At 45.6% G+C, this 24284-nt stretch overlaps 2 long non-coding RNA genes across 4 annotated transcripts in view; one reads left to right on the top strand and one right to left on the bottom strand.

Moving 5' to 3' along the window:
* Window positions 1-24284, top strand: part of LOC132243841 (uncharacterized) — a 51741-nt gene that overhangs the window by 8334 nt on the left and 19123 nt on the right. The window lies entirely within an intron of this gene.
* Window positions 15658-17659, bottom strand: LOC132250021 (uncharacterized). Of its 2 annotated transcripts, none has more exons than XR_009461600.1 (3): window positions 17578-17659; window positions 16160-16235; window positions 15658-15939 (listed from the first exon to the last, which is right to left on the bottom strand). It is a non-coding gene; the product is annotated as an uncharacterized LOC132250021 (long non-coding RNA). The 2 variants fall into 2 exon arrangements; XR_009461599.1 differs by lacking the exon at window positions 17578-17659 and adding an exon at window positions 17084-17236.

Genomic DNA, 24284 nt, shown 5'->3' with positions numbered 1-24284 from the left:
CTTATCCACATACTTGTTAACATGCTTAAATTCTAGCAGATTAGTAAGGCAGGAGTTCCCTTTACAAATCCATGCTGACTTTTCCCCAGCAAATCATATTTGTCCATGTGACTGCTGATTTTATTCCTTAGTATAGATTCTACCAATTTGCTAGGGGTGGAAGTGAGACGTACCGGACATGTCTACACATTCATTAATGAATGTGCCTTAGTTAGTGTGCATTTCGTTTAGTAGTTGGTTAACGAAGTACTAATTCAATGTGCAGTAACTCGCACTACTGTGCAGTAGTGCTGGTGTACGGGCTTTTTTGATGTTTACTGTGCAGTAGCCTAATAACACTTCACAGTAGTGTATTAGCACAGTTATTGACTGGCACACTAGTGCACAGTGAACATCTCCTGTAGATGCGCCCACTGTAATTCCTGGGATCACCTGTGTAGCCCTTTTTAAACTTGGGTGCTATAGTGGCAACCCACCAATCCTCTGGCACAGAGGCTGTTTGTAAATAATAGGTTACAATACTACTAGCAAATCACCTGTCAAGCATGATGTGGGGGAAGGAGGATGGGTGGGGACAGAGGCCTGTGTCGCCCCCCACCCACCTAGGGTTGGGGTCCAGCTTCGTCCCCTTCTCCTCCCACTGCCTTGGGTCTGGGCCCACTCCCTCCCTTCCCCACCCAGGCCCAGGCTTGTTTCTCCTCCTCCCCATGTCATTTCAGGTCCAGTTACCCACACTCCTTTGGGTGTGGGCTCATGTGTCCTCCCCCCACCCCCTCCCAGGACCAGGAGGGGAGGGAAGGGGAGCTTGCATGCAGTGGCAGGTGGCGGTTGTGTGTGGTAGTGCTGGGCAGCAGCGGTGGGCTGTGGCAGCCAACGGGCAGCCATGGTGGGTGGTAGGCGGTGGCCAGGGCTGCCAAGAGCTGGTGGGTGGCTGTGGTGTGGCAGCAGGCGGCCGCAGCTGGTGGGCAGCCACACGCTGTTACCGGTACCCCCCGTTTATTGGTGCCCTACCTCCATCCCTTCCTCCCCTCTTCCTTGCTGCCTTTCCATCCCTGCCAACTGTTGTTCAGGGGGCACTCACTCTGGCCCCTGACTCCAAGGAGCCACACTCACCCAGCCACACACCTCACCCCCCCAGCCACACGCCACATACACACCCAACTACATGCCACACATCCACACACCACACACCCACACACCCACATGCCACAAATACCCAGCCACCCACCCACTCATCTACATGCCACACCCACCCAGCCACATGCCACAACCACCCAGCCACACGACACCCACCCACCCACCCCTGCACACCCTGCCTCCCACAGCTAGTGGGTGCTCCCAGCATGGGGAGGGGCATGGCATGTGGCTGCAGGGAGCTGCATGGGGAGCATGCACAGGGGATGCCCCCTGCCTGTTGCCCTTGGTCATGTCCCATGCCTGCCCCCTGCACGGGGTGTGCTGCCCATGCTAGCTTCCCGCACAGCACCCTGCGACCGTGTGCGTGGGGCAGGGACCATGGCTGCAGGGTGCCATGCAGAGAGCGGGCAAGGGGGTTCACCCACCCCGTGGCCGTGTGCTGCAGCTGGTGCTTCCCTGCTGCCCACTCTCCTCATGGCTCCCTGCAGCCACACATCATGCGTTCCCCTGCAACGGGAGTCCCCGCTGGCTACAGGCCATAGAGGAAATATGGAGTTGGGAGGTACGTGGCTCAGCCTCGAGGGGAGTGGGCAGGGGGATGTGGGCAGTGCCCACTGGCTACAGCATGTGGCCACAGAGCCAGGCACACCCCACATGTCCACTCCCCATGCGGCACCCTGTGGCCGTGCACCACGCCCCTCCCATGGTTTGGTGCTCCCACAATGGGGGGGGGGGGGCGTGACGTGTGGCCACAGGGTGCCGCACGAGGAGCATTCACGAGGGATGCACTCCACCCCATGGCCATGTTCTGCATTTGGCGGGTGCTGCTCATGCCCCCCTGCCCGCTCCCCTTTTGGCACCCTATGGCTACATGCCCCCCCATGGTTGCAAGCCACGACCCCTGTGGCAGCAAGCCATGATCCCGCATAGCCAGTCCCCACAGCAGGCAGCACAGCCTGGCCCTTCCTGCCACCTCCCCCTTCACCTGTCTGTCTGTCTGTCCTAAGGCTCTGGGTCGCACATGCGCAGTTGGCCCAGAGCGTTGTGGACAGAGAGACGGACGGCTTTTATTATATTAGAATTGCCAACAGTCCTGCAATTTCACCTTTAAGTTCCCGCAGAACTCTCAGGTGATTGCCATCTGGTCCTTCTTGCATATTGGTGTTTCATTAATAATCTCTTCTAAAACTTATTCTGTTTTCACTTCAGTGTGATCCAAATTTTCAGACATATCTAGTAAGAAGGTTTGATCCAATATGGGAATTTCCCCAGTATCTTCTGTAGTAAACACTGATGTAAAGAATTAATGTATCTTTTCTGTTTATGGCCTTATCTTCCCTGAGTGCACCTTGTACATCCTGGCCATCTAATGGTCACACTGATTCTCTTATTGGCTTCCTGCTTCTGAGCTGTTGAAAAAAAGTTTTGATTAAATTTAATATCTTTGGACAGATGCTTCTTAAATTCTTTTTTGGCCGGTCTTACTTTGCTTTTACACTTGATCTGCTAGAGTTTGTGTGTTTTCCTGTTTTCTTCATTTGGGCACACCTTTCATTTTTTGAAGAATGTGTTTTTGCCTTGAATGGTCTCCTTAACTTTGCTATTAAACCATGCAGGGGTTTTACTGAACCATTGGTACCTTTTATGATTTGTGGTGTACACTTTTCTTTAGCCTCTAATATGGTCTTTTAAAACAGCTTCTAATTCATTTTCATAGATTAATAGATTATAAGGCTGGAAAGGACCTTGGAAGATCATTGAATCCAGCCCCCTACACCAAGCGGGAAAGATAACTGGGGGTCAGGTGACCTCAGCAAGGTGACTGTCTAGTCTCCTCTTGAAGATTTTCAGGTTAGCACCATCTCTGGAGGGAGCTTATTCCACAGTCTGGATACCCTGACTATGAAGAAGTTTTTCCTACTGTTGAGCCTGAATTGGTCTTCCAGGAGTTTGTGGCCATTACTCCTAGTTTTCCCCTCAGGTGCCTTGGTGAACAGTTGTTCTCCTAGCCCTTTATGTACTCCCCTAGTGTAGAGGTAAGCTGCTACCAAGTCCCCTCTCAGCCTTCTTTTTTTCAGGCTGAAGAGTCCCAGATCCCTCAGTCTTTTCTTGTATGGCTTGCCGTGTAAGACTCTGATCATATGGGTGGCTCATTTTTGGAATCTCTCAAGTTTGTTCATGTCCTTGTTAAAGTGTGGGCTCAGAATTGGATTCAGTACTCCAGCTGCGGTCTCGCCAGAGCTGAGTAGAGTGGAAGAATCACCTCCTTGGTTTTGCTGGAGATGCATTGATTACTACATGCCAGAGTATTATTTGCCCTACTGGCTATACCAACGCAATGCCGGCTCATATTCATACTGTGGTCTATTATTGCTCCTATATCCCTTTCATTCGTGGTGCTAGTCATTTTGGTGCCACCAAGCATGTACGTGGGTTGGGGGTTGCTTGTCCCGAGGTGGAGCACTTTACATTTCTCGACGTTGAACTTCATCAGATTATGATCCACCCAACTTGCCAGCCTCTCTAGGTCCACCTGTATCTGTAGCCTATCTTCAGACATGACCATGCTTCCCCATAACTTGGTGTTGTCTGTGAATTTGGCCAGTGAGCTCTTCACCCTCATATCCAAATCATTAATTAAGATGTTGAAAAGTACTGGACCAATCACCAACCCCTGCAGGACACTGCTGCCCACTTTTCGCCAGGATGACACAGATCTGTTCACTATGAGTCTCTGGGTTCTATCCTGCAGCCAGTTACTAACCCACCTGACTGTCCTGGAGTTAAGCCCACAATCCTCCAATTTTTTCATGAGGACATCATGGGATACTAGCTCAAAGGTCTTTTGGAAGTCTAGGTATACAATGTCAACCTGCTCTCTTGTGTCCAGGTGGCAAGTTACCTGGTCATAGAATAAGATGAGGTGGGTAAGGGAAGACTTGCCTGTGACAAAGCCATGCTGGCTGTCATTCAGAATCTTACCTTCTGTAAGCTTATAGTACATAGACTCCTTGATGAACTTTTCTAGGATTTTCCCTAGGACTGAAGTTAGGCTGATTGGTCTATAGTTACCAGGGTCCTCCCTCCTGCCCTTCTTGTGGATGTGCACAACATTGGCCCTCTTCCATTCCTCAGGGACTTCTCCAGAGCACCACAAATTGTGAAAGAGTTTCATCAGGGGTTCCACAATGACTTCAGCCAGCTCCTTCAGCACTCTTGGATGAAGATCATCCGGTCCCACTGACTTGTATATGTCTAATTTTATTCATTGGTCATACACCAATTCTATGGCAATAGTAGGAAGGCAATTATTCCTACTGCACTCATCCTGTACTCTACCTGGAATTGTTTTCCCCTTGGTCTGGTGAAAGACCAAGGCAAAGTAGTCATTCAGGAGTTCATCTTTCTCCTGGGTGCCAGTAACCAGATCTCCTGAGCTGGTGAGCAATGGCCCCGCACTCCCATTTGTTTTCCTCCTGTTCTGTATGTACCTAAAGAAAGAATTCTTGTCATAGATTCATAGATTCATAGATGTTAGGGTCGGAAGGGACCTCAATAGATCATCAAGTCCGACCCCCTGCATAAGCAGGAAAGAGTGCTGGGTCTAGATGACCCCAGCTAGATGCTCGTCTAACCTCCTCTTGAAGACCCCCAGGGTAGGGGAGAGCACCACCTCCCTTGGGAGCCCGTTCCAGACCTTGGCCACTCGAACTGTGAAGAAGTTCTTCCTAATGTCCAGTCTAAATCTGCTGTCTGCTAGCTTGTGGCCATTGTTTCTTGTAACCCCCGGGGGCGCCTTGGTGAATAAATCCTCACCAATTCCCTTCTGTGCCCCCGTGATGAACTTATAGGCAGCCACAAGGTCGCCTCTCAACCTTCTCTTGCGGAGGCTGAAAAGGTCCAGTTTCTCTAGTCTCTCCTCGTAGGGCTTGGTCTGCAGGCCCTTGACCATACGAGTTGCCCTTCTCTGGGCCCTCTCCAGGTTATCCGCATCCTTCTTGAAGTGTGGTGCCCAGAATTGCACCCAGTACTCCAACTGCGGTCTGACCAATGCCCTATAGAGGGAAAGTATCACCTCCCTGGACCTATTTGTCATGCATCTGCTGATGCACGATAAAGTGCCATTGGCTTTTCTGATGGCTTCGTCACACTGCCGGCTCATGTTCATCTTGGAGTCCACTAGGACTCCAAGATCCCTTTCCACCTCTGTGCCACCCAGCAGGTCATTCCCTAGGCTGTAGGTGTGCTGGACATTTTTCCTCCCTAGGTGCAGCACTTTGCATTTCTCCTTGTTGAACTGCATCCTGTTGTTTTCTGCCCACTTGTCCAACCTATCCAGGTCTGCCTGCAGCTGTTCCCTGCCCTCCGGCGTGTCCACTTCTCTCCATAGCTTTGTGTCATCTGCAAACTTGGACAGAGTACATTTCACTCCCTCGTCCAAGTCGCTGATGAAGACATTAAAGAGTATCGGTCCAGGGACTGAACCCTGCGGGACCCCACTGCCCACACCCTTCCAGGTCGAGACCGACCCATCTACCACGACTCTTTGGGTGCGAACCTCTAGCCAATTCACCACCCACCGGACTGTGCAGTCATCCACATCACAGCCTCTTAACTTGTTCACCAGTATGGGGTGGGATACCGTATCGAAGGCCTTCCTGAAGTCTAAGTATACGACATCCACCCCTCCTCCTGTGTCCAGGCGTTTCGTAACCTGGTCATAGAAAGAGACTAGGTTGGTCAGTCACAATCTGCCCGCCACAAACCCATGCTGGTTTCCCCTCAGCATAATTTGCCCTGCCGGGCTCTCACAAATGTGAGCCTTGATAATTTTTTCAAAGACTTTACCAAGGATGGAGGTGAGACTGACCGGCCTATAGTTGCCCGGGTCCTCCTTCCTCCCCTTTTTGAAAATGGGGACCACGTTAGCCCTTTTCCAGTCTTCTGGGACTTGGCCCGTGTGCCACGAGCATTCGAATATTCCCGCCAGTGGCTCTGCAATGATGTCGGCCAGTGCCTTCAGCACCCTCGGATGGAGCCCATCCGGGCCTGCCGACTTAAAGGCATCCAGTTCTTCCAAGTGACTCTGCACCACCTCAGGATCTACGTATGGAAGTCTGGCACCTTGCTGCTGTCTCTCTACAACCCCAGTGAGAGACTTGTCGTGCCCCTCACTTAGGAACACTGAGGCAAAGAACTCGTTGAGCAGTTCAGCCTTGTCCCCCCTATCTGTCACCAATTGTTTCTGCCCATTTAGCAGCGGTCCTATTCCTCCCTGGGCCTTCCTTTTACTCCCAATATATCTAAAAAACAATTTCTTGTTGTCCTTTACTTGGGTTGCCATCCTCAGCTCCATGGTAGCTTTGGCCCGCCTAACTGCCTCCCTACAAGCACGAGCAGAGGAGGTATATTCATCTTTAGTGATCTCACCCTGTTTCCACTTTTTATGTGCTCCCCTTTTGGCCCTTAGGCTGCCCTGGATTTCTCTGGTCAGCCATGGAAGCCTCCTGGCCCCTTTCCCTCTTTTGCCTCTCTCGGGGATCGTCTTGCTTTGTGCCCGAAGGATCGTTTCCTTTAGGCACAGCCACCCTTCTTGGGCTCCCATCCCATCAAAACTCCTACTCTGCAGTGCTTCCTTGACTAATCGCCTGAGTGCATTGAGATCAGCTTTCCTAAAGTCTAGCACTTTCACCCTACTAGTTACCTTACCCACTCGCCGTCTTATGTTGAATTCTATTATAAGGTGATCACTGTCTCCCAAATGGCTACCGATCTGGAGGTCCCCTATCATGTCATCTCCCGTTGCCAATACCAGATCCAGCATGGCATTCCCCCTAGTGGGACCATGCACCTCCTGTGTCAGGTGGAGGTCCTGTACACAGGTTAGAAACCTGCGTGAGCGATGGGACCTTGCTGTCTGCGTCTCCCAGCAGATGTCTGGGTAGTTTAGGTCCCCCATGACTACCGCCTCTTTAGCTTTTATGGTCTCCGAGAGTTGCCTCAGGAGCCCCGCATCTATTTCTTCCCCTTGGTGTGGGGGTCTGTAACAGACCCCTACCACCAAATCCCTTTCTCCTTGCCCCCCATGTAGCCTAACCCACAATCCTTCTACTTCCTCAACCTCGGATTCTGTCTTGATGAGGGTTGATGTATATTGCTCACTGACATAAAGTGCAACCCCCCTCCCCCTTTCTTCCCCAACCTGTCCTTTCTATACAATCTATAGCCCTCAATATGTACCGCCCAGTCATGGGATGAATCCCACCAGGTCTCTGTTAGCCCCACTAAGTCATAGGTGTTTAGTGCAAGCAGGAGTGTCCTTGATTCCCATTACTAATTTAAGTTTGGTTGCCGCTTTAGCCTTTCTTATCTGTTCCCTGCAAATGCAGGCCATCATGGAATAGTCCTCCTTGAGGACCACCTCAAGCTTCCATTCTTTATAAGCCTCCTTCTTCTTTCTTAAGAGGACTGTGATTTCCCTGTTTAGCCAAGAGGGCTTCCCAGACCTTCTGTTACCTTTTCTCTGCATGGGAATGGGCTTTGTTTGTGCATCAAGGACCATGTCCTTAAGGAACAACCACTCTTTGTGCACAGCTTTCACTTTTGGTCCCTAGTCCTGCAGCACTTCCCCTACTAGTGACCTAAGCTTGTTGAAATTTGCATTTTTGAAGTCCAAGACTTCAGTCCTGCTATCAGATTTGTCTGCCTTATGTTAGACAGTTAACATGATGGTTCCATAGTTGAAGTCACCTAGACTTCCCTCTATATTTAAGTTGGTCACAAGGTCATCTCCTTTGGCCAGGACCAAGTCTAGCAGAGCATCACCTGGTTGGCCCATGCACCTCCTGAGTCAGGAAGAGCTCCTTGATGCAGGTCAGGAAGGATCATGACTGATTCAACTTGGCTGAGTGTTTCTCCCAGGGGATAATTAAAATCGCCCATGCTGACCATGTCATGTGTATGTGCGGCCTCAGTCAATTCTTGGATCAACTCCAGATCAAGTTCCTCCCCCTGGTTTGGTAGTCTGTAGTATACACCTATAGTTAGGTCTCTCTTGCTGTGCCCCTCCTTCCCCCCCCCCCCCCAGCTTAACCCAGAGGGTTTAGCAAGCTGTTCATTTTTAGAGCCGATGTCAGCTTTCAAGGAGGTCTACTGCTTTTTCACATGGAGAGCAATGCCACCACCTTTCTTTCCCACCTGGTTCCTTTTATGCAGGGTGTAGACCTCTATAGATACTCTCTAGTCATGAGAGGAGTCCCACCAGGTCTCCATAATCCCTACTGGATCATATTGCCCACTGGAGAGTAGGAGGGCTAGCTCCTCCTGCTTGTTCCTCATGCTCCTGGAGTTAGTATATAGGCACCTGAGTCCTCCTAGTGAGGCCCTTGGTTTCCTGTCCTGCTGATGGAGAACTATTCCCTCAGTTCCCACAAGAGTGGCCCTCCCAGTGTCCCTATCTACAGGGCTTACTTGCATGTTGGTCCCTGGACATGTTTGAATTTGTGTATCCCCATCTCCCAACAATCTTAGTTTAAAGCCCTGTCCAGAAGATCAGCCATCCTGGCTGTGAACAGGGACTTACTTTTCTTCATGAGGTAGATGCCATCCCTTCCCAGGAGTCCTCTCTCCCTGAAGTGCATGCAATTAAAGGCTCAAAAGGCAGTAAGACACCTACCTCCAACTGAGAATCAAACCTATCACTTGTACTTTGCATATTTCCCTGATACGGTGAAGACTTCTTCATGTGCTAGAGATCTTCAACTCTTGTTTTTCTCTTGCATATTTTCATCCCAGCACTCTTTCCTGCTTATGCAGAGGGTCGGACTCGATGATCTATTGAGGTCCCTTCCGACCCTAACATCTATGAATCTATGAATCTATGAATCCTTCCCTTTTGCACTAATTTTCTTTTTCAGGAAGATACTTTATGAGGTTGTTTGGTTTCTCACAAATGTGTATTAACAAAGGAAATGGTTTCCATTACTTGTGTATGACATGATTATTTACATTTTAGAGAAATGTTTATATTAGCATTAATTTTGCAGATGGTGGTTGCAACATCTACACCATTAACTGTTTTGGAAGGAGCAATGTACTGAAGAGTATCAAAGACATTTTGTTGGGTTTGTGAGGGACAGTTTAGTAAAGGGACTCATAGAAGGCTGGAATATGGAAGGCAGAGTTAAGGTTACATTGTATAGTCTGTGGAATACAGTAATTGTGCTGGTAAGATCATAGAATCATAGAAAATGAGGGTTGGAAGGGACCTCAGGAAGCCATCTAGTCCAACCCCCTGTTAAAAGCAGGATCAGCCCCAACTAGATCAACCAAGCCAAGTCTTTGTCTAGCTGGATCTTAAAAAACTCCCAGGAGGGAGATCCCACAACCTCTTCGGGTAACCTGTTCCAGTGCATTACTAACCTCCTCATGATAAAGTTTTTCCTAATATCTAACCTAAACTTATTTTGTTGAAATTTGAGACCATTGCACCTTGTGTGGTCATCTGTTACCACTGAGAACAGTTTAGCTCCATCCTCTTTGGAACCACTCTTCAGGTAGTTGAAGGCTATTATTAAATCCTTCCTCAGTCTTCTCTTCTATAGACTAAATAAGCCCAGTTCCTTCAGCTTCTCATAAGTTATGTTCCCTACCCCCTAACCATTTTTGTTGCCCTCTGTTGCTCTCTCCAATTTACCTACATCTTTTCCACAGTGGTGGGCCCAAAACTGGACACAGTACTCCAGATGTGGCTTCACTAGTGCTCAATAGAGGGGAAGAATCACTTCCTTTGATCTGCTGGCAACATTCCTATGCATTCCAGTATGAGGTTAACCTTATTTACAACAAAGCACACTATTGGCTCATATTCAGCTGTAACCCCCAAATCCTTTTCTGCAGAACTGCTGCTTAGCCAGTCAGTTCCCCACTTGTAGCAGTGCCTGTAGGTCGGAAGAAGGTAGATTGTATTATTCAGTAGCTTAAATATTTACTTTCTGGCTTTTGTGGTGTCACGTTAGGTATATGGCCATCCTAAGTTTTTCATAACAATTTTTGTGTTAATTACTACATACTGGGACTGTCTACATGAGACACTTAACTGTGCAGCAGCATAGTTTACTACATGGTAAGGATGCATTGACACGTGCGTATGCTAACTGTGCAGTAAAAATGCTTAATTGCAAGTAAATTTGCCACCTACAAATTTAATTGTGATTAGTTACTGCACAGTTACATATGTGTAGACGTGACCTGGGAGCAAGTTTGCTCCCAGGTCAACCCTGCCACTAGGGAGATGGCCTGAGGCTATCCCCAGGTCTCTGGACTGGGAGCTTCTCCTGTCCCAGGGCTGGGTTGCCTCTATGGCAGCCCCTGCCTCAGGCCTATAAAAGCCTGCAGGCATTTTGAACCATGGGGCACACCAGCAGGGAGCCTGAAGGTATTGCAGCCCTTTGTTCTCCTGGGCAGGCTGAGGGCAGCTGCTCTCCTGAATCCAAAGCCAACCTCGGTGTTTACAATCTTGACTCATAAGGCAGCTTTCCCTTTGAGATAACAGGCATTTTTACACATGGTCCTGGTGCGGTGCTGGGCACTTTAATTAGAGAGCTGTGCTAATTAAAAGCACCTGTACATCACATGTATCAGTGTCACCGCACATCTCTGGGCTGAAAAAATGGCAGTGAGTTGCTTTGAACTAAAGCTGATCAGGCGTGTTATATTTCAAAGTGCGCTACTGCCATTTTGTCAGTGCGGAGATGCATGGTGACGCTGATACACGTGACGCGTGAGGCTGCCAGATTGTGCCAATTTCTGTGCTCCAGCAGGCTCAATTAATCGAATCTGCTCCAATGCACTAGATTTCCAGCATGTGAGAGTAGACTCCCCGCATGTGTATCAGAGCCCAACATTTCCAGTGCTTACTCACAACTGCCTGTTACATGTGTGGGTAAAAGAGTGCAACAACAGAAAGTAGGTATGTTTAATGGTGGACACGTTTCTTCACTCTCCCTTATTAAAATGATATAAAATCCATGTTATTTTCTGTCTATAATTGATATCACTATGTAAAGAAAATGATTCACAATTACTCCTTGTTGCTTTCTCTGTCTTTCCCTTTTTACAGTATGTACATGTAGGTTCTAGGATGTGTGCCAGTTGTATCAATTAAACAGTAACTAATTCAAGTACATTTACAAGCTGTGTTTGAAATGCCAGCCCCATACTGTAGTTACCAATTAAGCATGAGGCAGATTAATGGGATGCATTGTTCTCCTGGGTTAACTCCACCATGTTGTCATTAGGCAGGTAAACCCCAATGAACCTGAGACTTGTGTGTGAAGGGAAAAGAAAACACATGCTAAAAACTAGGGCAATTTCTACCACGTAAAATCAGTTGAGAGGAAAAGGGCTCCCTCCCTCTTGGGTTTTTTTTTTCAGATGTTGTTTAATTATTTCTTCGACCCAGCATTTTAGTGATTTCACGTATATTTAATTAACACAGAAGTGGATAGGACACAGTGAAAAAAAGAAAGAAAGATCAGACAGACAAATGGTCTCAGTAAGTTCACAGTTCTTAAAACAGATGTTCACCTCCGCTGGCTATAGTATATCATTATCTCCAGGAACCCTGAAGAGAAAGCAAAATCTTTCATTAAATGTAGGAAAAATAGAGCAGGCTTACAGGGCTAAATAGACACATCAGCCCATCCCATCAAGTCCCATATCACCACAGTTCAATTACTCTCAATGGTTGGAAAAGTGGGAAAATACTGATTGATATTGTGGATGTGTATGATGGGAGCCACAACCCTGATTAAGGGGTGTTGCATAAAACAGGAGCAGCCATGGATGTGGGAGGGTGGGATTATGGCATAAATAATGAGGGCCAAAAGCACAATCCCCTCCCACATACTTGTTGCTGTAGGAAAGCCAGTAATTTGCATCTGGGCCAGGGATTGGCAACCCCTGGCATGCATGCCAATTAGGGCATGTGGAGACATTTTCCTTAGCAGGCCAGGAGGTGTGCAGGGAAATTATTAAAAAAAATAAAATCAGTTGCTTCTCTGGGCTCTCCAGAGCTGCCACAGATCCCAGCACTGTGGCAGGCACCATGGGCGGAGTCAGGAGGCCACAGGCAAGGATGCTATCTGCGTTCTGCTCATCCCACCCCTTGTCCCCCGGCTGTAACCGGGCTTGGTCCTTAGAGGGGAGGTGCAGGTAGGTGTTGCTGGGCCTGGGCAGGTGCTGTGGTGCTGGAGGCTCCTGGATGGCTTGGCCCCAAGCACCCCCCATAGCAGCTGTTCCCAGGGCCTGGGGGGGCTCCCGTGGCCAGGCCCCTACTCAGGGGGCAGCTCCACCCCTTGTGCTGTGCCTGGTGCACAGGGAGGCTGTGCCCAGAGTGGGGAGCCTCCTGAGCCCCAGCCAGGTGGTGTCCCCTCATGGGTGAGGCAGCTGTGGCCCATTCGTGTGGAGCTGCACTGGCTGGGCTGGGCTGGGCCGGGCCCCGCTTTAGGTGCCACTGTGTGCCCCTGCCCACCCACCACAGCCCAAGCCTGCGGACCCTGGGGCAGACCCTGCTTCCCACCCAGTCCCTGCTCTTCTTCTGCTACTGCCTTCCCAAGGGCCTGGCCGCCTGGCCTGCCCACAGCACCTCCTCTGCGCCTGCTTCTCCTCGCACTGGCTGGACCTCACCCCAAGCACCCGGCCTTGATACTCAGTGCCCTGGTGTCACCCCCCACCTGGGTGGGAAGGGTGCTGTCTGCATGAGCCCCAGACAGGCCCTTCTTTTTTCCCTTCTTTCTCTCTCCTCTCCTTCTCTTTCTTCTCTCCTTTTTCTTTTCTCTTTTTTCTCTCTCCTTTTTTTTCTTTTCTCCCTTATTTTTTCTTTCCCTCTCTTTCTCTTTCTTCTCTCCTCTCTTTTTCTCTCTCCTCTTCTTCTCTCCCCTCCTTTCCTCCTTTTCTCTTTTTTCTTTTGATCTTTTGTATTTCCTTTCTTTCTTTTTTTCCTTTTTATTTTCCTTTCTTTCTTTTTCCTTTCTCTCCCTTCCTCTTTTTTTCTCTTCTCCTCTTTGTCTTCTCTCCTCTTTTTTCTCTCTCCTTTTTTCTGTTTCATCTCTTTTTTCTCTAATTTTTTCTTTCTTTTCTCTCCTCTCTCTCTCCTCTCCATTTTTTCTCTTTTTTTCTTGCTCTTTTCTCTTTCTCTTATTTTCCTGTATCATAACAACATAATAAAAAAAGAATACATGAGAACAAAGGTAGTATATGAAATTAATTTTTTGTCACCAGGTTTTGAATTTTTAGAAAACCTGATATTTACTAGAAAAAATAACATTTATGATTATTAACTATGTTAATATGCAGTATGTCCTGGCATGTACCCTGCTTCTCCCCATACCTCCCTTGCCCCATTTTGTTTTTCTGGCATGCTGGCACTCTGGCACCTCAGAAGGTAGATGCTACAGTTTTTTTGGCACTCCGGCCAAAAACGTTGCCTACTCCAGTCTAGGCTACTCTAGCACCATATTACAGCATGCCAGGTAGAGTCTGCTGTGCTGATCAGGACATTTGGGGAGTGGGGTCAAGAATGCTCCTGTTCTTTGCTGACTCTGACCACCCACCTGCTTCATTGGAGAATAAATGATATGCAAGCATACTTTACCCTTCTGTACCTGGTTTGGGTACAGCAGCCGTGTGATTGTTTTGTTTTTGTTTTTTTCTCCTTATTATTTCTATGTGAAGATATACAGGTCAACTCCCAATCTTTTTCCAAAATGTTTAGAATTATTATCCTTCCCATCCAGATGGAGTTGTACTGAAGCCTCCTTTTGCCCCAGGAAGAGTAATATTGCTGTAATATGGTGCTAGTGTAGCCTAGACTGGACTAGGCAATAAAGGCTCTCTGCTTAAATGTTCTGGCAAGATATCTACACATGTAGACCCACATATACAAAATGGTGTTTTTATTCCTGACACTGGTTTATATGCTTTGTTACCCAGCTGGAGGGGTGAAATTCCAGGTTTTTGCCAAAGGTGTAACAGCCAGGGGTTGAGACAGCTGAGGTGGATGGTCCAACAGTGGCAGTGGCTTCCCTTCACGAACCCCTCAGTGGGTGCCCAGGCATGATGCCCTGGTTAACCACTGATCATTATGCTACTGGTGTTTGCTCAAGTATGCTGTTGTGGTGACAATTACTGAGAGGCTTTTTGAAAATTCAACCTGAACAATTTCATTAGCAGAGCTCCTGCTTTATGTCTGTCTTCGTGGTTATTTATTTTTTTATTTTTATCCCTCTTAACTGTCTCCTCTAACTTTAAGCACCATGGAGCATTTGCAATCTGGTTTCCATTTCTGCCTTTAAATGCATTAAAGAAGTATTCAGATTTCCAGATAAGTAGAGTAGGAACAAGGCACTAGAGGGACCCTCTGCTTCCCCTACTGCTCCCACCCTCCCCCATGCACTGGTGCACTGGTAGAACAAGAGAGATGTTGGAATCAATATAAGAATAAATTGCCACATGGTCTTTATTGTGGAGGCAAGGTTTCTACAGAAAATCCTTGTAATCAGAAAAGAGGGAAGATGAGATTAAACTGATTAAACTAAGAAAGTCAAAAAAGGACAACTTGAAAGATTAGCTCTAGGACGACTGAAAAGCATAATCCTCCATGCATGTTAAGTAGAACAGTCCTTCTCTGTTATCAGCCCCTTCATCTGGTGACCTTCTGTTGCATTAGCACAGAGCTACTTGATCCAAGGCAAATAGTGAAAATTGAAAAGCCAGAATACCAGTGATTACAACTGGTATCAATATTACTGCAATGATGGTTTATTATCATTAGGGAGCCTCATTGGTGCTCATTGTGTGAAGCCAGAGGACCCAGAAAATAACAAGGCACTGCACTTGTGCTAAGCAATAGAAGAGACCTTGTGCTACTCTTTTTCATTTGTTTCCACCTCAGCAGCAGAATAGGGAGAGAACAGAGAGAGAAAGCAAGGTACCAAGAGACATTTAGGAGTTCTTGTCTTATGGAACTTCAATAAGCTGTGTACAAAACATTAGCATGATTTTTTGTCAACTGCATGGGGAAGAAAACCCCAAACAAAAGCATGTATTCACATTGCTGGTTTGATGATTTTACACATCACATATCTTATTTTATGCTAAATTATTTCCAGTACAGTGATGGCGGCAGCAAGAGAGAGGGGATGCCTTTCTTACCTGCGCTAAAAGCTTTCAGTTCTATGTTGTCATGCTGTAAGTCAGACATTCCTTAAAGATATTGTTTAAATGCTGCATGTTGGGAGAGGAGGAAAGACCCTTGAATAATAACAATAATAATAAGAAGAAGACTAACAATAATAAAACTAGAATCTTTTGGGGGAATACCGTGGATGAATTTATGCTGAGGACAAGCACACCAAATCTTACTTATTGACCAATAAAATGAGATATTTCCCAGACTTTTAATGATATAGAAAATGAGTATCCAACTTTATTAGAAAAACATTTTATTTTTGGATTTTTTTAGACTAGAAAAAGGCCACAAATGCCAAAGAAAGCTGCTAAATGGACTCTGACTGTACATGCCATGAAGCAGTATTGAATAAGGATAATAGTTCCTACTTGTGATCTTTTTGTCTGCTTCCCCTTCACCAGAAGTCTTTTCAGACACTTGAAATACTATAAAACCTTTGAGTTCATAAAGGTATATCTGAAAGTCCTGCTTAAAGGGCAATGCACTGAGAGCTCGTGCTGCTCTTGCAGTCTGACTGAAATCCCAGAGTCATGTCCATCTTTGGTGTAATTCTATGGAAATAAATAGAGTAAGAAGAAGTGATGAATTTGCCAAAAGAACCTGGCATATTTAAATATTTGACAGGACTTTGGATAAATTATGGCTGTGTCACTGACATGCTGCGTGACCTTGAGCCAGCACTGTAGCAAAGTGCTGCCATGTCTCCTCCCACCCTTTTGTCTGTCTTATCTGTTTAGGCTGTAAGCTCTCTAGAGCAGAACGGTCTCTTACCTTGTATTTGTCAAGTGCCTACTAGAACGTGGCCCCAATTACAGCTGGATGAAAAATGGATATTTTGTGTTGGAGGCTGAAATGGAAAAAAAATGAATGGAAAAGAATCAGTTAAAGTTCAACTTTTTTTTTTTTATTTAACCCTCAAGCCCTGCAAATTTCATTTTGGGTCAACCTGAGACTTTTTCTACAATCTGAAATGAAAAAACTTGCTTCACTTCTGGGTTTTTAAATCTTTTAAAACTCTTGTTCTTTTTATAAATGTTGATCATTTTAAAACCAAAAATGATGTCTGGAAATGAAATGTGTGCAGTTTTGTTTTGGAAATGTAGAAATAAGTGTCCCAGCATTTCAAAAACAAATATTCTCCTCGCCCCCCCCCCCCCCTTTCCAGAATGTAGAAACAAAATGTTTTGGCATTTTCCAAATTTTCTATTCTTTTGGCCCAAACTACTCTCCAAAATTAGATGCAATTTCACAAACCATTATGGTCCCTCTGTATTAGGTCTGTGTGAAGTGGCTAGTATTTGCTTTGGATTCAGATTCGGCCAATCTGGGGGACAGTAACTCGATTCATTGATTCGAATCACTGTCCTGAATCAATTCATTCGAATCTGATTCGGAGATTCGGCTGCTGCCGAATCTCTGAATCTCTAAATCAGCCAGACCCATGGCCCCCAGCCCAGCAATGGCTGCTCCCCCCCTGGCCCCAGCTTCCAGCACTTGTTAAAAAAAAAGTCCTGACTCAGAGGGTGCTGCTGGGTAGGGGGCAATCCCTGCTGCCTCCCACTGCCCCACACTGCATGAGGGGCTCTGCACAAGCCCTGCAATGCCCCCCATCCCAGCCCCCCCCACGACTGCCCCCCCTGCTATGGTTCTGGCCCTTTAAGAAGAAAAAAAACAAACAAAACACCCAGAACCCACAGTTACTGCCGAGCGGGGGGCGATCCCCACTGCCCCCCATTGCGCCCCGCTGCCCTGTGCCATGTTGGGGGCTCTGCACAAGCCCGCCAAAGCCTCGAGGCCACTGCAGGAGTGGTGTTTCGGGACTTTTCTTGGTTTTTTTTTTCTTAAAGGGCCGGAGCCATGTTGGGAGGGGTAGCCATGGGGGGGCTGGGGGAGCGAGGGGGAGGTCGGGGGGGCTCGTGAAGAGCACCTGATGCAGCATGGGGCTGTGGGGGGCAGTAGGGATCGCCCCCTGCCCTGCAGCACAGTACCCGGTGAGTACAGGTGCTTTTCTTTAAAGGGCTGGGAGCTGGGGCAAGCAGGGCAGCCATGGGTGGGGGGGGGGGCTGGGAGAGCAGGTGAGGGTCAGGGGGGCTGGGGGAGCAGGAAGGAGATGGGTGCTGGCAGGGGTCCCCCACCATGGTCCCCTCCCCTCTCTCTCACCCCCCCCATCCCCCACCCCTAGTACTTACCAGCTCGGAGTTGGCTGCAGGTCCCTGCCCAAATCATCAAAGCTCTCTGAATCTTTTCCAAAGATTCAAAGAGCTTTGAATCGATTTGGACCTTTTAATTGGTCCCCTGATTTGGTTTGGATTCAGAGATTCAGCCACTGGATCGGGCTGAATCTCCTCCAAATCGAATCACCACCAAAGCTTTGCACAGCCCCACTCTGTAACTGTTTATTTGTATGAATTGGGTATTCATTGGAAGAATTGTCCCAAAGCTAGCCACAATCACAGTGGAGACTTCTAGTTGATATCATAATGCATATATTAAGTGATAATAATTTTCTTTTGAGCATTTTCCCTCTGCATTAAAGGGGAGAAAAAATCCTACACTATGCCGTATCCACAATAGTTTTAGACATCTAGTAATAGTACAGAGCCCAGGCTAATCTCAGTACAGTCAGGATTTCAATGGAGTAGCTCTCACTTCCACCTTGGTTGATTCTGTCTCAATAAAAATAAATTGTCCATTTAGAAGGTTAGAATATTCATTTGCTTTCCTTCTTAGGAATATTTACCTGATTGAGAGAGTGTCCTTTCAGGGTTAGAGCTCATGGGGTGGGGGTTGGAACAGCTGAAAAATGACCTATTTTGGAGTTTGTCTAATTAACTTAAAAATATATGTTGGGTATTTTGCTAGATGGATTATGGTAATTACCTTAGTGCGGCTACTCATGCTAAGCATGTCAAGAAAAAAGAAAGCTTAGAAGCTCAAAAGAGGGGAAAAAAATCACCAAAGCAGTACCCTTTGATCGTTTGCCCTATAATACTAGTAATTGTATGATAAGGGAACGACAGGAAGCTGAAAAAGAGAGGAAGCAAGACAGCTGCTGAGAAGACTAAATACTGAGGGCTTGCTCACTTATAAATAAAATGATAGGGATCCTCTTTTGCCCAAGCTCCCTACATGAAAACACTGCAGAAAAATCATCCCATCTGGGTAGTGCATTAGTTGTATAGAAGCAGAATCCTTCTTCAGACACCAGCAGGTAAATGTGGTCTCAGAGTACCAAATTTCTTTATCTTTAGCAGTGCCTCCTTCACTGAACTATATTGAAAGGGAGTGAAATGATTTTTTCCCCCGGGGAAGTGTTTCTTCTGTTATAGTAGCGACTGATATCAGATTGCAAAAAATATCATTTGTTTAGTGGAAGATGTATTTTTTCCCAACCCTTTGTTAAACTAGATCTCAAACATCTCCTGAGATTGTGTGTGGCTAGCGTTTACAGTGCTGCAGGCAACTATGAAATAGCTTTTTTCAAGAAGGACTTCTGGCAAGAAACATAGGATGCCAAATTGCAGATTCTTTTTTTTTTTTTTTTTTTTGTACTTTCCTGTTATTATAGGGTTTGTAATCAACAGAAAAGGGAAAATTCTTTGTGAATTGTATTGACTATGAAATGTACTATTTGAGGAGGTAGGGAAAGACATTAAAACAGCCACTTTGATGGGTGTTGAACTGGATAATCAAGACACATAATCAAAGACACCCCTGTCCAAATATATGTGTATTGTTTAAATATAAGACTGCAATAACACAGATAGATGCTTCTACCTAGTGAAATCCTATTTGAAATGTGTAGTCCAAATCACATGCTGCCTTGATGTCTATGTATTATACACAGTTCTGTACAAATGGGAAAAATAGGGAATTCCCAACTTGTTGGGTGGATTGTTTGCTCCTAGCCCAGACCTTTTCCCTTTATGTAGAGTAAGTCAAATTTTCAGCTAACCACATTTCTAAGTGTATCAAACATGCAATGTTAATTTCCCTGGCATCTTTAATCAGTATCATAGTGATCCTGTAGAAGCTGTCAAGTTGGAAGTATTGTCAATGGATTTAATCATTTGAATGCCCTAGCTTCTAGAGGTGCTGTACCGTAGCAATTACACTGAGGTCAAGGAGTGAACCTGGATCACCCTAGGCCACTGACGTTACTGAGTTTTTGAGTCACATCTCTTGATTGTGAGGCTAAGCTTCATTCATTTTCCTTAGAGTACTCAGCCCTAAAGCAAGTTGCAAAATTTGCCAGTGGAGTAACTGTTGGAAACTGATGTTTCCTCCTAAATGAAACTTCCTTCAGACATGTACTAATTTTGACAAAATTTCAGTTTGTAAAAATCATATAAGATCTCAATGAAACCTTCTATTGCAATAAAATGGTCTAATTTTTCATTTCCAAATTACTTTAATTACAAATGTATTTTATTTCCTATTATACTACATGATCATGTAACACTTAAGAGTTGAAATTAAAACACAATGTTTTCATTTAACTAAAAAGAAATATTTTGATTGACCCCAAAGAAAATTCTTAACATACATTATTATTATAGGAAGCTTCAGTTTTCTTTTTGTTTTGATTACAATTCCAAATGTTTTCAGAGAGCAAAAAATGCCAGGTTTTATTTTGCTTAGCTTGCCTCTCAACATGCTGAGCTGGACAGTAATGATTCTTCCCATCCATTTTTCTTAATTCAACCTTAACCTTCTCCTTACGTTATTTTTCTCCATTACATTTTGAGGGCCAAGTCCTGTCTTTAAATTACAAGACAGTTTTAATAGCTGATATGAAATTAGGTTTTTGCCCATAGTTTTTATTTTTGACATGGCACTAGGGTTGTTTTAGAAAGATGAACTCTCTTGGCCAGAGGCCTAAGAAGGCACCTGGGTGCCTGGGGCAGTGGCAGTGAGGGGAACAGCTGTGGCTCCCAGCTGCTACCCCACCTTTATCCCAAGTCATAGCCTGCGGCTGCTGCCCCAGTCACTCTTAACTTATGCTCCCGCTCCTGACATTTGCTCCAAATTGTCATTGACAAACTGACATACTTCCTCGAAATGAGGATTGTGTTATTTTTTCAGAAGGATATGCAAATTTTAAAACCCACTATTCCACTCTCAAAATAAGCATATACAGATGAATGGAGTTCCACCTCTGGAGAAGGAATCACTGTCTGCTGTGGCTATACTAAGAGAAGAATTTGGTCCTAAATAATGGGATGCTTTAAATATATCTGTATGGATTTGTTTGAAAGAGAATTGACAGGTAAAAGGAAACCTGTAGAAAAATTTGAGTGAGAAAATAAAGAAAAAAACCCCAAGAAAGTAGTTGGGAATTATATAAATGAAAGTATAAAGGAACTAAAATTCTATTGTTATGCATTATGTTCTAAATCTAATGCAAAACAATGTTTTGGGGATCTGGCATAAGAGAAAAGGAGCTTGTAGCTGGAGCTACTTTTACTATCATATCATGGATGAATTAATTCTGGAGTCTTATCCAGCTGTCATTACATTGGCACACTATTAGACTGCCTTACTGTTTAATGCTCAGATGTTTTTTCTGATCCCTTTTTTTAAATAAATAAATCTGTTTTCCTTCCTCAAAGATTCTGAGTCAAAATCTGACTTTGGGTGGTGCGGGAGGGGGGGCAAGGGGGGGGGGTTAAATTTGAATTTTGCTAATAACAAGCAGCTCTGGGATGTATACCTTTGTAATCCTGTTTAAGATGTTGTAGAGATATTTTTCAGCTCTTACCTATTTTAGTATGATCCTGGCCCTTGTATGGGATCCTGATTGGTTGTTGAAGAGTAGATGCACTGGGATTATAGCCCAGGAGCAAGTACTTTGGGTAAGCTCTAATGAATACAGCCTTTAGCAGTAAATTGGATGTAAGAAGCTCAAAAAATGCTGAGGAAGCAAGAGCAAATATAAGGACTTGAGAACAAAGATCATGATCTAAGGAAACGAATGATGTCAAACAATTTGTTAGCATCAGATACATGTTTATAGGGAAATACAGGCATGGCAGGGCATAGCAGGTAGGTCTGTAATATTCCTTCTCATGTATAAACAATTTACAATGGTCCCTGGTGTATGGCTTTTGTTGTGCTTTTTAATGTATGGTACCTCTTAGCATCATAGCAGGATTGTCCTGCAGCCATAACATTCCATAACTATAAAACTTCACAAGAGCTGAAATTGTATGGTTTTTCACTGATTTTGTTGGGAATGAGGAGGGCAAAATACTAAAGGCATAGACATAGAAAGACTTCCTGGGTCACTAGGCCAGTCCACTGCCACTGCAGAAACCACATCATACAATGGTTTTCATCTCTTTATCAAAATCCATCTTAAAACTAGTGTTTTGCCCCTACCACTCCTATTGGAATGTTATTTTGAAACTTCACTCCTCTGATACTCAGACACTTTCTTATAATTTCCAGCTTCAATTTATTCCCAGATAAATGCCTTGTTGCAAAATGGTCCTTGTAAGAGGAGATGATGCAGCTTGGGTCAATGGTCATATGGGGCATTTATATATGTGCTCTGGCAGGCGGGGTGGGGGGATGCTTTAATTAGAGTGGCTCTGAGAACCACTCTAATTAAAGTGCCTGTAGCATCATGTGTATTAGTGTCCCTGTGCTGAAAAGTGGCAGTAGGGGCGTTTTCACTAAAGCTGGTCGAAGCTTTAGTTAAAGTGTACCTGCTGCCATTTTTCAGCATGGGCACACTGATATATGTGAGGCTGGAGTCTGCTGGAGCACAGTAATTACCAGGTTCCAGCAGACTTGATTAATCAAGTCTGCTCCAACATGCTATCATTACAGTGCGTTAGAGCAGCTTCAATGCACGTGTATAGGCATTCATGATGGGTTAAGTCCCTATATGTTTCAAGAATGGGAAACTTGCCACAGGAATGTGTCTTGGCATTTATTTATTTTTCACTCTTTTTTTTTAAGTCATTTCTGAAGACAACCCTCCAAACTTGAAGTAACTGTTAACAGATGCAGTGTACTTTCTTCAGTCTGAAATAAGTCAGAAGTATTAACTCTGAGAGATATGTAAACCCATTATTCATTTCAAACTGTTGTTCAATCTAAAGTGTAATAATGGCAATACCTGTATTAATGTCTTTGACTATAGAGTTATAGCATCATAGAAAATTAGGGTTGGAAGGGACCTCAGGACGTCATCTAGTCCAACATCCTGCTTAAGGCAGGACAATCCCTAGCTAGATTGTCCCAGCCAAAGCTTTGTCTATCCAGATCTTAAAAACTTCCAAGGATGGAGATTCCAGAACCACTCTGGATAACCTGTTCTAGTGTTTTACTACCCTCCTAGTGAGAAAATTCTTCCTAATATCTAACCTAAACTTCCCGTGCTGCAACTTGAGACTGTTGCTCCTTGTTCTGTCATCTGCCAGCACTGAGAACAGTCCAGGCTCCATTCTCTTTTGAACCCTTCGGGTAGTTCAAGGGTGCTATTAAATCACCTCTCAGTCAACTCTTCTCTAGACTAAATAAGCACAGTTCCCTCAGTCTTTCCTCATAAGTTATGTCCCCCAGCTCCTCACCATTTTTGTTTCCCTTCTCTGGACCCTCTCCAATTTGTCCACACCCTTTCTGTAGTGAGGGGCTCAAAACTGAACACAGAAGTCCAGATGTGGCCTAACCAGTGCTGAATAGAAGGGAATAATCACTTCCCTTGACCTGCTGGCAACACTCTTACCAATGCAGCCCAGTATGTCATTAGCCTTCTTGGCAACAAGGGCACACTGTTAGTTCATATTCAGTTTATTGTCCATTGTAATCTGCAGGTCCTTTTTTGCAGAGCTGCTGCCCAGTCAGTCAGCCTCCAGCCTGTACCAGTGAATGGGATTGTTCTATCCTAAGTGCAAGACTTTGCACTTATCCCCTTTGAACCTAACATTGGCCCATCTTCCAATTTGTCTAGGTCACTCTGAATCCTAGCCCTACTTTCCAGCATCTTCAAACTTGCTGAGGGTGCACTCTATGACATCTTCCAGGCTGTTGATGAAGACGTTGAACAAAACCAGCCCCAGGACCAGCCCTGGGGCACTTCACTTGATATCAGCTGCCAACTAGACATTGAGCCATTGAATACTACCCTCTGAGCCTGATGGTCCAGCCCAGTGGTGATGCGTAGGGGGTGCATGTGCACCCCTTGAGAGTGTGGGTACACCCCCTCACAGGCAGTGCTCCCCACTTAGGCAATTGGTGGGGGGGGGGTGGCTGGAGTGCCAACACCCCCATTGTGAGCGCCAGCTGGGGAGTGGATGTCCCAGGTGAAGCGTCGCTGGCACTTCCTGGTCGATGAGATTGGCCACGGGGAGCCCCACCCCCCCAGTCACTGACTGGCCGCTGGGGGGGTACATGCCTCCCCCCCCGGCTCAGGTGGCACCAGTCACCATGCTCTGGCCAGTTTTCTATCCACCTTACAGTCCATTCATCCAGACCAATGAATCTATCTCACTCTTGATCATTTTAGCAGAACCATCAAGTTTGTGGAATGTACAGAAATTTTAAACTATTACTGATCCTTTTCAAGGGACCAAAAGTTTCAACTTTTTCCTCTGTAACTGTTCAGATCTCCAGCTATCCACATTAATTGCATAAAAGCACCCCATGGGAGGGGTGTTATGCTGCTTGAATGACTTGCTTCAAAATTTCATTCATTTGAGTTTTTAGTCACCATATAGCTATTCCAGCTTGTGGCAGAATACATAGTTATGTTTACTAAGGCATGGTGAACTGCACATTCATGAGAAAGCAACTCATAGGGAAATCTGAAACATGGAGACCCAAATGTGCTCCAGGAACAAGATTCTAGTTAGTTTTTTTTCCCTTCCTAGTATGTGATCAGAAAACT

This window comes from Alligator mississippiensis, chromosome 1 (genome assembly GCF_030867095.1).
Source record: "Alligator mississippiensis isolate rAllMis1 chromosome 1, rAllMis1, whole genome shotgun sequence".
NCBI classification, from domain to species: Eukaryota; Metazoa; Chordata; order Crocodylia; family Alligatoridae; genus Alligator; species Alligator mississippiensis.
The sequence above is the reverse complement of the archived record's forward strand: the minus strand, read 5'-3'. Positions and strand labels throughout refer to the sequence as shown.